The sequence below is a fragment of the Ailuropoda melanoleuca genome, chromosome 1 (assembly GCF_002007445.2).
Source record: "Ailuropoda melanoleuca isolate Jingjing chromosome 1, ASM200744v2, whole genome shotgun sequence".
NCBI classification, from domain to species: Eukaryota; Metazoa; Chordata; class Mammalia; order Carnivora; family Ursidae; genus Ailuropoda; species Ailuropoda melanoleuca.
In genome coordinates this window covers 113,615,153-113,627,015 of record NC_048218.1, presented here as the reverse complement: position 1 = coordinate 113,627,015, position 11,863 = coordinate 113,615,153, and the positions used below count along the sequence as shown (strand labels likewise).

The 11,863-nt window shown below is 53.6% G+C and overlaps 1 protein-coding gene across 1 annotated transcript in view; it reads left to right on the top strand.

The window, feature by feature from the left end:
- Positions 1-7,991: 7,991 nt before the first annotated feature.
- GRB10 (growth factor receptor bound protein 10) overlaps positions 7,992-11,863 on the top strand; it is a 171,975-nt gene continuing 168,103 nt past the window's right edge. Inside the window, exon 1 of the mRNA XM_019797968.2 lies at positions 7,992-8,227. The gene's annotated coding sequence lies outside the window, so the exon portion shown is untranslated. The remainder of the gene's footprint in view (positions 8,228-11,863) is intronic.

Here is an 11,863-nt window from a genome sequence, read left to right as displayed (position 1 = left end):
CCCGGCCGCGGAATCTTTTTTTTTTTTTTGGGTTCTCTTCGTGGCCCCGTTACCCGCCGCTGGGGCCTAACACCAAGTTGTGGGCTCGCGGATCAGCCGCCCGCCAGCCGTGGAAATGTGATAAGAGCCAGACCGTTCGCAGAAGGAAATTTCTGATGCAACTCTCTGCCTTCGCTGGTCGCCTCTCCAAACGCCTGCTTTGCCACTGCCCTCCAGCATGTGCGTTATGGAAATTAGGGGTGTTCTGGACTTTTGATTGTGCTCATCTTTTCTTGGGATTGGAAGAAACGCCGACTTTTTGTCATTTGCCCTGACGGAAATGGTGGGTAGCGTAGGGGAGCCACAGGTGACTTTGACCTGGTCCTGGATCTTGGCGACACATTGGAAAGAAGGCTTTCTTGCAGAGGTAGTAGTCACTTTCATTCAAGAGATGCAAATAAAAAGCCCAAACAAGTAGCGCTCGTGAGTAAATATGCATTATTGCACAACTTTCTCTGTGCTGCTCTTTACAAGGCCAGGCCCAGAACACTTTGTTTCCGAAAATGCTGATTCAGCCGTTTGCAGCCCCCGAGGTTCAGAAATGGTGCTCTATTTAACGTTTCGCTCAGTTTTACTAAGAACACATGTTGGTAGCACAGCAACAGGCGTTGACTGGGGGTTTATGGCACAAAGCTGGTGATTTTTCGCCAGAGTTGACCCAGCGTCCGCCTCTCTCTTTGCAATAGGAGAAATAGGAAGAAGCTAGGTTTCTGGAGAAGGAACAAGTTGTGACTTATGGCCACGGTGAGGTGCCTCTCGGGGGGGGGGTATTTTATTAAGGAGAAGCCCTGAAACCAAATGTGTTTCCAGGAATGATGCTAAATGACTTTTTTTTTTCTGTGAAAAATCTGAACTCTAGGGTTACTGTGCATAATACTTGAGTTTTATTGGGAACACTTGAAAGAGAAGGGCCACACAGGCCAATCCCCAGATTACAGGGAGGGAATGTGAGGACAGACAGAGTTACACCCCCGGCAAGTGTCTCCTGTAACTGAGAAGCAGAGCTCCGGGGACTGCTGTAGTGTTTCACAGTGTAAGAGACTCCTTAGAAGCCTCCTTGCTTTTCATCCTGTACAGCCTGCTAATCCCCGTTTTACAAGTATGGAAACTGAGGCTCAGGAGCTTACTTGCCATGCTGGGGTCACATGGCCAGCAAATGACAGAGCTGTCACCAGGACCTAAGCTTTGGATTTTTTTCCTCTTTTAGTCCTGTGTGTTCCATGCTTCTGCAAGAGTCCATCTGCCTCTGAAAGAGAGAAGTGGCCCGGAGGAGGTTCCTCCTTCCAGCCACACACCTGTCGAAGCAGGAGGCTCTGTTACCCCTCTGGGGGCTCCCCATCTTCCAGATTGCTGTCCCGTCGTCAGGCCTTCATCGATTTGTCCACTTTTTGTACTTACATCCACATTTATTTGGGGAGGAAACTTTGATGTCATGAGTTCAATATGGCAAGTTCTGTTTAATGGAATTAAAACGGTGTTTTAATAAAAGCTGTGCATCCCTGAAGTCACCAGTTGCCCTGTTGCCTGTGGTCTGTACCACTTTTGGGGCAGTGTTGGGCTGGGCAGAATGCCTTTCCTTTGTGAGCCGGGAACCCAGAGCAGGGTGGGTTTGTGCCAGCTACTTGTCTAGGGGTTTACTGGTGGTGGCTGGCAGGATTGGAACCCAGGGCACCCACAGTGACTGCCGGACTAGACAGCGCCCAAGTCAGAATCTAAGAGCTAGCACAGAACTTTGATTTTGGTGGGGTGGCTGGTCTGAGACTTCACAAGGTATAGAAACCAAACTCCTGCTTGAACAGAAGCAGCTTTTGTGCCTTCGGCTTGGTCTCAAGAACTGTAGAAATTCTCGGTTGGTATATCTGATAAAACCTAATGCTTTGAAGGTGGCCTAATTTAAGGAACCTATTTTCTTGGAATTCTGTCCGTCTCTGCAGGGGAAGAAAAACCCACAGAGTGGTAAGGATGTTTTTGAGCCAGGGTCAGAACTCAGAGGCGAGGGGTCTGTTCGTGCAGCAGGGAGGAAGCCGGTGTCTTTCCATGTGCGCGATATCCCCGTCTGTTAAGCCAACATGGAATTGCGTGGGCTCGTGGGGAGAAAATCCTTGCCTTGTCTCAGCATTTAAGTAACCAGTCATGTTCAAAATTTAAATAAAACTTTTTCTGCTAGTGAAGATTTTATCTCTTTAACCTGTCTTTGTTTTTTGCTCAACTGTCAAATTATGGGAAATTATGGAAGGAATTAAGACAGTGGAGCGACTTGGTGGGCGAGGCTTGGCAGACAGGGTGCTTTGGGGATCTGGTGACCTACAAGGTCTGCGCGCTAATGGGTGTGGAACACATCTCATCCATTCAGGCCCTGGCGGGCGTCTGATCTGTGTTCATATTTTAGCTGCACGCTCCTGGCGAGCTGTCTGCTCCCCCGCCTTCTCTCTCCCTCTGGTGGGGACACCTTTGCCTTCACTGCCCTCCTTGGCTTGGAGGAGCTTCTGAACTCCTCTCCGAGGAACGGGCTTTTGTCCCTGCTCCTGGGGATCACAGGGCCTGTTAACTGGAACGAGATGAAAGCAGGGGGAGCATAAAACCGCAAGCTCCCGGAAGGGCTGACGGCTCTTCTTTAATGTTGGGAAGAGAAATGGTGTGACTGTCCTTTGAGATGGCAACCCAGAGAGCCCTGTTCTGGCGTGACGGAAGGTCATTGCAGAGGCAGAGACCAGAGCGATTCTGACTTTCTGCTTTTGGGGTTCACCGACTCTGAGGGGATCTCCGTTTTTGCCTGTGCCGTGGCGGAGAAGGCATTGAGAAGGAGAGGAGCCTCGGGGCTCTGTGTCCAGGTGGAAATAGGGTGCCTGCCCAGAACTCAGGTTGCTTCATCACCACTGGATGCCACTGGGGAAACTAGAATATTACTCCTATTTTTCAACATCGAATTTATACACGGGCTTGATAGAGACCTTTCTTGATTGTTGAGATCCTTGATTTGAGGACTGATTTGGCCTGGAGCTGCCAGAGTGGATGGTGTGTTTTGGCACCTCCTTTGGGAATGGGTGCTGGGGAAGAATCCTGCTCCGTTTCTGTTCTGCGCAGGGTAGTGGCCTGTCCTGACGTTTGCATGAGGGCTGCTGCCCCCATTTGACCCCAGGATCTACTGTTTCCTGGTGCGGTGGGCCTGAGCAGGTTAACTAAGCTCATCGGTAACACAGGAGCCAAAAGTGTGTTTACCGGCAAGGGCTGTTGGAGTCGTGTGACCCTCTGTGTAGTGGTGACACTTAGCTAGAGCTCGGACACCCCACTTCTGTGCACACTCAGCCTTGTCTTTGAGCAGCTTGTGTGCCTGATTATCCTGTTTTCTATTAATCCACAAGATCTGCGAGAAAGAAGCTCTGCTTCTCATCCCTTTGCCTGCCGGTGCTTGGCGGGTGTTTGCTGCCAGGCCTTGTTGAACGGATCATAACCTGCTTTGAGCACCAGTCTCTGTAAGGATCCTTTTCTGACCTACCTGTAGCAGGGTCGACTGGAGCTCTTCACAGCTGGGATTCCAAGAGTAAAGATGGGTGGTGGAACGTAGACGTTACCTGGGGGCAAAGCATTTGAACTGGAGGATAGTGAATAACAAGGCATCCGCAACTGGTTCCCCCGGACCAGGAACGAGAGAGGCGGAGACCCCTGGTCTCAGGCATGCAGGGTCAGGTGGCCTCTGTTGTCAGGACCCCGAGATTGGTAGGTGTCTGGAGTCTACAGAGTCACTTAGCCCGGCTGGGACAGAGATGAGCGAGGGCCCTGGATGCTGATGGGCTGACTGTGCCCCTGGGAAATGGCTCTGTGCCCTGTCCAAGGGCTGTGTTGGTGGGTGGCTCTGCATCTCCCTGAGTCGGGTCAGTGAGCCCAGGCACCAGGCGCTGCAGTCTTGCCTGGTAATGTGGGCCCGAAAGCACTTGGTATAGGAGGGGCTGGATGCATGCTGGCCCTCAACATTGCATCCTTATTGTCCTTTGGAAGCAAGGCTGGCAGCTGGGACCCTTTGGTGTCATTGTCACCACAAATAGAACTGCAAGGTGACCGAGCTCTGTCTGGCCCCATCTGGAGCTATCGGGCACCACCCCACCCGGGGCGGGGGGCCTCTGAGAATACATTACTGTGAGGGATGCCTGAACACCCCTGTGTACCTTTTCTCTTGTCCTGTCACGTGGGAGCCACCAGTGAGGACCTCCCGGGCTACTGACCACAAGTCGCCTGGATCCCCCTTGAGATGCTTCTTGGGGTGCAGAGACCCTGCAGGCACTCACTTCTCTCAAGAGCTGGACCTTTGGTTTGCTTATTTATTTATTTTTTACCTGTCATCCCTGGGAGTGTCCTCTCCCCACCATTTGTGAGTTGAGAACTCCCCTTGATGTACAAACTTTTCTCAGATCACATATCTAATAGTGGTCATTTTAGGAACACGTGCATCAGGAAGCTCATAGTGAGTGACTGGAAAGCTTTACAAACTCAGGAACTTTTAAGTTCAGAAGTTTGTACACTAGCCTCACGTGGACAGGAGGGCTCATTTGTTTTAAGGATGACATCTTGCTCCAAATCTGGGCTCCTGCTTGCAAATCTTGCCACCAGGTGGGGGATTGAACTGAGTGATGTGGAAGGCCTGCTCCAGATCCTCTGTGGCCCAGCGCAGGCCAGGGTGTGTTCCCCAAGGGCCTTCAGGCTGCTTTTCCTAGGACGCTGTCCTCTCCCCCCAAATTCTGTGGAACTCATGGAAACCCGGCTAGGATGTTTCTAGAGAAATGTGAAGATGAGACCAAGGCCTGTGTCTCCCCAGGGTGTGTGGGAGCTTTGGATGGGGCTCCGTGCTCCCGACTTGGACTCTCCACACTGGAAGCCTGGCTCTTCTCCCTACCCTGCGGCCTGTAGGGCTGCGATGGGCACAGGCAGCCTCCCCAGGTAGGGGCCCATCCCCTGCTCTCCTGGCCCGCCCCCATACAAGGTCCCTCCATTTGCACCGTCCCCCGGCTTCCTAATCCCTCAGCACCCGGGGCAGACCGTTGTTAAATTTAGTTTGATTTTGTAATTAGAATGATCTATGTGTATAAACAGTCAGCTCCCCAGAAGTAAGCAGGTTTAGTTTTTTCTGTACAGATTTATCCATGTTTCTAAGCAGATGTCCCCTGTTTCTCATATGCTTCTTTGACTTCTCTGCCTGGAAGGTGAGGAGTCCCGGCCCTGTCCGTCTGGTCCCTACCCTGCACTTGTACATCCTGTCTCCCCGGGGACTTTTCTGGTGGGGTGGGCTGGGCCATCACGCAGTGCTGATGCTGTGGGGGCTGAGCCGCGAAGCGCCCTGTGCTCCCGTTCCCTGTCTCGCCAGACATTGTGCTTGCTCAGGGAGTGCTTTTGCATTTGCTGGGTAGTTACCTACTCAGCACTCCCTGCCTCACCTGGAATCTTCCTTCCCCATCAACCTGGCCGTGCCCTTTGCCTTTCTCAAGGATCCCGTGACTCTTTCCTCGTTTCTTCCCACAGTAGGATGGAGAACATTCCTTGGTAGCTTCCAAAAAACAGGGACCTGCCAATTCTTGAGACCTTGTGTGTCAGCAAACATCCTTGTTCTCCTCTCAGATACATTTGTCCAAGGATAGAGTCTTAAACTGCAGATCGTTTTCCCTCAAAAATTTGAAGGATGTTGCTGTCTTTAGGCAGAATGAGGTTGAGAATGAACCTAATCTGATTCTTGATTCTTGGTATGAAACCTTCTCGGTGTTTTGTTTTTTTCTTTTCCGTTTTTCTTTTTTTCCTTTTTTTCATGTCTAGAAGCCTCTGGGATTTTCTTTTTTTATCTTTGGAGATCCCTTGTAGAAGTGCCTTGTGGGGGGTCTCCTTCTATTGTGTGGGGTACAGCGAGGGTCCCTTCAGGCTGGAAGCCAGGTCCTTCAGGTGTGGGACATGTTTTTTAATTACTTCTTTAAGTTCCTTTCTTCTGCCTTTCCCTTTCTCTCTTCCTAGAGTGGCTTTTGTTTGTTAGGCTCTGGGACTGTTTCCCCAATTACTTCTATTTCCTGTTTTCTCTCTGTTCTGTTGTTCGAGGTTGTGCAGTATGTCAGGCTAACTTTTAAAACTTTCTAGTGGATTTTAAATTTCTGTTTTAATTTTTAATCCCCAAGGACTTCTCTGATTCTTTTCTTTCAGTAGACTTTGTTTTTCAGAGCAGTTTTTAGATTCACTGCAAAAATGAGCAGAAAACAGATTTTCTGTGTGCCCCTTGCTGCCACAGATGGCCTCCCCCCACCCTCAGCATCCCCAGCAGAGCGGGGCTTCTGTCAGTGAGCCTACAGCGACACTCCATCGTCACCAAGAATGATTATTTTTATTTTAATGGCATAACATCTTTTTTTTCATAGATATGGTATTTGTTAAATTTTAAGGGGGGTATATTCATTTCTTTTTTTTTTTCTTATATAGTCTCTTTGTCAAATTTTTACATTATTGTTTCACATTTTTCCACACATTTGTGCCTGATATAGGCGGAAAGCAGAGCTTGTGGCAGGTGAGAGCTTACAGGTGTGCTTTATTTGGATGTCCAAGCCTAGGGAAGCAGAGGTGAAGGTGGGAGGGAGGCAGGAACGAGGGTGGTGTGTGATGGGTGACTCCAGATTGTCACCGTCCCCACATGGTCCTGGGGCTGGGGCGGGCTGGAGAGGGATTCATCTTCCATTCTGTGCCCACCTCTGCCTGCCGGGCCGTGGGTGCGGGCCTGTGAGTGCTGGTGCAGGCCGCGTGGGCAGACCTTCCCCGTCCACGGGGCCTGTCGGGTCTGTGCCCTGGTGGTCGCCTCAGCAGTGGTCAGACAGAGGCCGAGACATGTGAGGCTGACGGGGTGTGTCCGACGCACTCTGCTTGGCCTCTGTTTCAGGTTCAAGGCTTTGCTTAGACGTCTGGGCCCTTCTCTGCCAGCCTGCTTTCAGAGGCATCCCTGAGGAGCTGACGGTGGGCCTCAGGGGACCGCTGTCTTGCTGTCCCATTGTGTGGGGGGGCCCTGGTACCCACAGCTTAGGACTTTCCTCCTCGGCTGGGTAGACTGTGTGCAGAAGCCTCTTTATTGCTGACAAGGCAGGCTGCTGCGGGCTCTGGGGACATCGGCAGTCCTGCATCACCTGCCCCCGGCCCACCAGTGCCCAGCGTGGTCCCAGAGGCTCAGAGACCTGCTGCTACTTCTGGAAAGCAGCCCAGCGTTCTGGTGGTGAGAGCAGGGCATTCGCCTGGCTAATGGCTGGGTGGGGTGGGGGGACGCGGCTCCAGCTGGTCCTTTGACGGGAGTTAATGCTCTTGGCTGGACCCTGCCCTTCCTGCGGGGCCAGAGGTAAAATGTTGGTTCTCCTTCCTGACACTTGGTGGGCCTGGCGGCATGTCTGGCTGTGTCTCCACTTTTTGGCCAGTGTCTGGCTCTTTTGCGTATTTGATTCAGCTTCCCCTGGTCCACTGGCTTTCCGGTTCTATGCCTTTTCAAAGATCCCCTTCCTGTGGTCCCAGCGCAGCCCAGTGTGTGTTCAGTGGGTCATCTGGCACAGGCCCTGGCTTTTTGGGATCTGCTGCCTGGCGGTTTTACCTCTTGCTCTCCCACAGGCCTTAAGCTGCGAGCACTGGAATTTTTTATGGGGGGTGTGGAACAGGAGGGCCCTTCTGTCCTGTGAATCACTCTTGCCAGGAGGCTGCACGGCCTGTGAGAGCAGGCGGAGGCGTTCACTATGGGGGTTGAGAGCAGAGCTCAGGGGTGGATGGGACCCCTGCACCCCTTCTGGGGGTTGACTGGTGGGGAGTCACCACAGAGAGCAGCAGGGGAGCCTCAAGTCTGGGAGGAAAGCAGGGTTCATCCGTGCTGGTGACTTGCTCTGTGACCTGCAGCAAGTTCATCTGTCTGCACTTTGATTTCTTCTAGAATTTCAGGGTTGGTTTCTGTGCCTCAGTTTACCCTGCAGCATCTCCACTGGACGGGTGCCCATTATGGGCTGTAACACTTCTGTGGCGTGTGTGCTTCGCCTCCCCTTGCGAAGCCCAGGCCATTCACCGTCTGCCAGAACCCTGAGAAAGGCTCGCTGCCCTTTGTTTTGGGTTGAATGCTCCGCTTTTGGTCCACTTTCATGGGGTCGACTTTAAAATCCTGAGAGCACGTGGTCCTGGTCGCCTTGGAGCCCCTCCCGGTCAGGTGAGTATGTGCTGTGTCTTCGCTGAGTCCTCTGGGAGCGAGGGGACCCTTGGCCGGCCACTCCTTCTTGGGAGCTGCGCGTGTCTGAACGCCCTGCCCCGGTGGGCTTCCCCGCTCACTGCTCCCTTTCCTAGCTGTGAGTGTGGTGGGGTAGCTCCGTGTCAGGGTCCGCTTCCAGGTTGTTCTTACAGCCCTCTCCAGCTTCCAGCTCTTCCTGCCGTGTTCCCGGACAGACTGGCTCAGTGGTCCGGAGCAAGTCACGTATGTCCAGACGGGTTCAGGGCCGTGTGGGCGCTTGCGCATGCGCACATCCGTACACCGCTCCTAGCGCACAGCCCACGCTCCGTGTGTCCAGTCTGTTAGCTTTGTGCCTCTGGTTTCAAGAGGTAGCTTCTCCCTTCCTGCTGTTCTTGCTCTGACATTTTGGAGAGCGGTGGGAGTGATCCTGGAAAACCAGAACTGGCCGGCCCTGGTGCTCACCCAGGCCCTCGGGCAGGTGGAAAGAGTGGATGTGCCCTCACGAGTCTGACTTGTGGTGGGCTGGGATTCCCCCAGCCCAGTGCTCTGCATGGTCTCACAGGTGGATAAGGAGGATGTTGTGTTTCTGTGAGCAGTATGTGTCTTTGCCCATCAGAATGGAGGTGGCTTGTCTGGGAGGCCGCGGGGCAGTGGAAGGAGCAGGGGGTTTTTTTTGGATTGCCGTGAGAACCAGGGCTTGGCTGGTGGAGGGGCTTGCTGAAGCCTTAGGGCGTGACCCGGTCATACGGGCTTTTGGGCCATGCTTCTCCCCCCTTTCCTCAGAATGCCATCCCCTTGAAGCTGAGCAGTGTGGGGCCAAGCCTGTGCTATGCGGTCTTCTGGAGCGCATGTGAAGTGGTAGGGTTGGGTCTCATTTTGGAGGCAGGGCAGTATCCCACCCATGCCAGGATGGCTTCCCTACTTCTCCGTGTTAGAGCACGAATGGCTGTGTCTGGGGATGCTTAGGACACCAGAATCTGGTGTTCTGCACCCAAGTTCCCGAGTGGGGACGTAGCTGTGTGGCCTGTTCCCCAGCTGGTCTCGCACACTGCGCGCTGTGTCCTGCGCCCCAGCCGGGTCTCCCCCCCCTGCGCGCTGTGTGTCCTGCGCCCCAGCCGGGTCTCCCACCCTGCGCGCTGTGCGTCCTGCGCCCCAGAACAGTCTCCCACGCTGAGCGCTGTGCAGCGGGCGCCCTAGCCTGGTCTCCCACGGTGTGCGCAGCGACCCCGTGTGGTGGGCCTGGCGCAACCAGTGCCGCACCAGGGATGAGGATGCACTGCGGGCAAGCCCTGCAGTGTGGCCGCCCCCGCAGTGTGGCCGCGTAGTCCTCATCTGCGTGTTGTCCAGGAAGAGCCAGGCCTGGATGATTAGTAAAGGCGCCAGTGGTCAGCAGCTCGCTGTTCTCGCTGTGCGCTTTGGTGGCCCAGGGCCTCCCAGGGGCTGCGTCTTCTCAGAAGTGCTGCCCCCAGCTTGGTCTCCTGCTGGCCTGCAGGAATCCAGGATCCTGTAGCCTCTGGGTGTTAGCTGTCAGCTGTCGGACGGTGTTATGTAACCGTTTCTAAGTTAATTGTTTAATATGTAACAAGTAATAACTGTACCCAGATAAACCGGTCCACTATCTCTTAGCCAAGTGGTGGGCAGTGGGTGTGGGAGCCAGCTGGAGAAATGAACAGATAAGGGTTTCCAGGGGGGAACTGGACCTTTTTCTCTGCTAAGGACAGATACCAAAGCCTGCCTGGACTTCTTTTATACCTCAGCGACATATATCATGGGGTAGAAAAGCCCGGGATAGACACAGCTTGTCACATTGCCCCTTTCTCTCCAGATCCGCCTTCTCTGTGGAGCGCACCTGTCTGACGAGTAGGGTGAAGTGTGAGATGTTGGGGAGATTTCACACGCTTGATTTAATTTAGCTGATCACTCCAAACACAGGTGGGACTTCCTTGCCCTAGCTCTTAGAACAATCAGATCACCTGTTCTACACGGTGATTGCCCCTTTGATCACCTGCCATTTGTCCGTTGATGGCAGGAGTCCCTGCCAGGCTGTTGACAGAGGTTTTGTTGGAGGTGCCCACACATAGTAGCTATTGTCTGGGGAGGCTGCTGTCTGTGCGCCTGGACGTCTCATTCCCTGCCGAGCACGGAAGAAGCGGGCGCCTTCCCTCACGGTTCTCTGGAAGTGTGAAAGGTGGTGAGTGATAGCCGGGATTTGACCGGTGGTGGCCCCGGAGTGCTGAGCCTCAGAGTCTGGTTAGAGGTCACCATGGTACCAGGCACTGTCTCTGCTCCTGTGCCATATGCTGGGTTGTCCCTCTGTGTAGGGGGAGCAGGCGTCACACGCCCACACTTTAGCCTGGGACCTGTGAGTTCTGTGTGTTGGGTGGGGATGGGGGTGGGCGTGGGAGAAGGACTTAATTTTATTCTTCTCTGGCACTCGAGAGCGTAAAGCTGGTAAAGACCCATAGAAGAAGACTTAGTCCGGATTTGGGGTGCTAGGCAGCCACACGGTAAGCATGGTCATGGGGGGGTGTTAGCATACAGCAGACTTAGGGGGCTCCCTGCTGTGCCCCATGCCCCTGAAACAGGGATGGGACTCACTGCCTTGTAGGATGGAGGGGGCCGTGTGCTAACTGCCATGGAACGCAGGCCACAGGATTCCCACGGGATTCCAGAGTGGTGGAGTGGAAGTGTGCGTTAGCTTGTTGCATTTTGTTGGCTGTTAGTCACTCCTCGAGCCATCGCGTGAGCACCAGTCAGACCTGGGTTTCTGAGCTTTTCAGAGGACCCTGCCTCTTTTGACTTTTTGCTGCAATCTGAATTCACTAATGCTCAGCCCTGGTGGTCCCACAAAAGCCGGGCAGCCCCTTGGAGTGTGGACTTGTGACGCCATAAGAATGCCTTAGGAAAGTCTGCACAGACCAGAACGGGTGTACCTTCCTTTCAGATGGGAGGTGATGTCCTGACAATGCCTCAGTGGAGGGATGGCTAGGAGAGACCAGGGTTTTTCACCTAGTGACCTCTGAACCTCCCCCAGGCCTCGCCCCGATCCAGGAGACCGACTTGCAGAGCTAGGATCTGGAATCCCACGTCTTTGTAAAGCAGCCAGGTGATTCTTACGGGCCCACAGCTTGAGAAGGGATGCTTGGTTCAGGAGCTGTATTCCGGGCTTGGAACCACCAGTTGGGGTCAGAAACTTGGCAGCTCCCACCTGCCAGAATTATTGCCTAATCAAAAGGTCAAGGGCAGAGTGAGGGGTGGCGGTACAGCAGTCTGAGCCCTGTGGACCCTGGGAGGGGGTCTGGCAGAGCACGTGACAGGAGGCCATGGTGTGCCCTTCTTGTTTCTGTGTTTTACTTCAGACTGAAAATGCTGGCCCAGTCCCAGGGCTCACCCAGCCCCTCCCACACGGGCCTCAGAAGCACACCCGGCAGTTGACATGGCCACACCTCCCATCCAAAATCAACACGTTGCCCCATATTTGCTCCTGTTCATAGAATTCATGGGGGTTGAAAATGACTCAGAGTCCTAACCCATCCCAAACCCTACAAGTACCTGAACCCTTTCCACGAAGGCTTATTCTGATCGATTTGGGAAAAATATTCCCCTTCCCTCCTCCCA